The sequence below is a fragment of the Manihot esculenta genome, chromosome 8, assembly GCF_001659605.2.
Source record: "Manihot esculenta cultivar AM560-2 chromosome 8, M.esculenta_v8, whole genome shotgun sequence".
Taxonomy (NCBI): Eukaryota; Viridiplantae; Streptophyta; class Magnoliopsida; order Malpighiales; family Euphorbiaceae; genus Manihot; species Manihot esculenta.
The window spans coordinates 26,176,021-26,178,434 of NC_035168.2; positions in this window are offsets into that span (position 1 = coordinate 26,176,021).

Genomic DNA, 2,414 nt, shown 5'->3' on the forward strand with positions numbered 1-2,414 from the left:
GGAAATGACATATTGCATCTCAATGTCCTAATAAGAGAGGTATGATAGCAACTGCTAATGGAGGTATAGTGTCTGATTCTTATCATAGTGATGATGAAATATATACTGATATGATTGAATTGATGCACATAATGACTGTGATGGTTTGTATGTGTTTGTTGATAATGTGTTGCTTGCTGAATATGATGAGATATTTATTGCTAGGCGTGCTCTGAATATGTAGGTTAAGGAAGAAAGCCTAGAACCATGGAAAAATATATTTCATACTAGGTGTTTAGTTAATGGGAAAGTGTGTACTCTTATTATTGATGGGGGTAGTTGCACAAATGTGGCTAGTGTGTATATGGTGGAGAAATTGGGCTTGGCTTCTATTAAACACCCTAAGCCATACAGATTGCAATGGTTAAACGATTCTGGTGATGTTAGGTTACACGCCAAGTGGTTGTACCATTTTCTATTAGTAGGTACAAGGATGAGATTTTGTGTGATGTAGTACCTATGCAAGCAAGCCATATGTTGTTGGGTAGCCCATGGCAATATGATAGAAAGGTGCAACATGATGGGTTCAATAACAAATACTCCTTCACTCATGAAGAAAAGAAGGTATACACTCTCCTTTATCACCTCAAGAGGTATATGCTAATCAAATAAGGATGTTGGAAAGGGAAGGGAAGGCTTCGACCTTGGCTACAAAGGGGAGTGAGAGTTCAAGTTCCGTGGAAAAAATGAGAGAAAAGAGTATGTCTGAAATTAAAGAGGCCGAAAAAGAATCAAGACCAATAAATAACCCATTGGTGAGAGAAAAGACGTAAGAGGGGAGGGCAAAACAAATATTTTATGTGAGCATGAGAGAAATTAAGAGTGCTATTTCTTTAGGGCAATTCTGTAACAGCCCGGAAACCGAACTGCTACCGGCACTAGGATCCAGATCGACTTAAGGTCGCCGGGACCCGTAGTAAGCCTGCTATACTGTCTGTGTACCTGTGAAATTCCCTACATGATCATACATTTTCTGTCAAACCATTAAAACTTTTCATTCCTCCAGGGCTTAACCTGTGCATGCACTATTTCTAATCTCTCTTATCCTTCTCTGAGCGGATAAACTCATAATGTTACGCCTGGTTTTCTCATATACATCAACAATAAAAGAAACATACATAAACTGATCATGTGTCTACAACAAGGGATTACAACTCTATAAGTCAAGCACAAGTCTATACACTGTACACTACCTCTTTACAATTACACTTTACAATTCATGTCCACACTAACTATTACATAACGCTTTTTCTTCCATACCCTGTTGGACTCCCTCTGAACTTTGAACCTGCAAACCTGGGGGATAGGGGAGAGGGATGAGCTATACAAGCCCAATGAGCAGACCTATAAAACAGAATTTGAAAACATGATCTCATGGAATGCATTACAGCACATCATCTCAGGGATAGACATGACCACCAAAAATCCCACTATAAGGGTGCCTGGCCTAGCTAGGTCTTACAACCTCCGTCTGCCTGGCCCGGCCAGGTCTTACAACTCTGCCTGCCTGGCCCAGCGAGGTCTTACTATCTCTGCTGCCTGATCTAGTCAGGTCTTACCTACAAAGGGCTGCCTGGCCCGGCCAGGTCTTATAACAGAGCTTGGGCTATTGGAGTCGCCTTGGTCTATCCACAGCCTCATATACATCGTATTATGCAATGCGTCACCTTCGTGAAACTAATGCAATCATCCTACTATAATCGTATGATGCATGACATATGCTCAAAGCAGTTTAGTTCTGAAAAGAGAAGTTCCACTCACCTCTGGCTGACTCTGTACTAACTCTGCAGGTTCTGAAGCAGTGCTCACTGCTGATCTCTGGGGTTCCTCTGGTCCGTACCTACACAGGTGGACTCAAATGAGGGACCAAACTAACTCAAGAACATCTCTAAGAAACTCCCCAAAAACCCTCTAAACGATCCCTAAACAATCACATAAAATATGCAAAAGAAAGCTGGACAGGGCACTTTCGGCGGCAAGTTCGGCGGCCGAAACCCCTCTCCAGAGACGAAACGCATGCATGTTCGGCGGCACCTTCGGCGGCCGAAGGTCTCGTCCAGAGACGAAACTCACACACTTTCGGCGGCCGAACTCCCTCTTTCGGCGGCCGAAAGTCCCTTTCTAAATCGAAAGCCTAGCTTTCGGGGGCAAGCTTTGGCAGCCGAAACTGCCTCCACAAGGGGTTCGGCGGCCGAACCTTCCTTCGGTGGCCGAACCTGGTTTTGCCCGTTGGGCAGAACCCTGCTCTGTTTCATGTAAACCTTTCCCCCAAACTTACCCAACATGCATATCAACTACTCCCAACTAGCACATACCATTAAACATGCATAAAAGGGCCTAAAACTCACTTATAACCCCAAGAAACATATCAAACA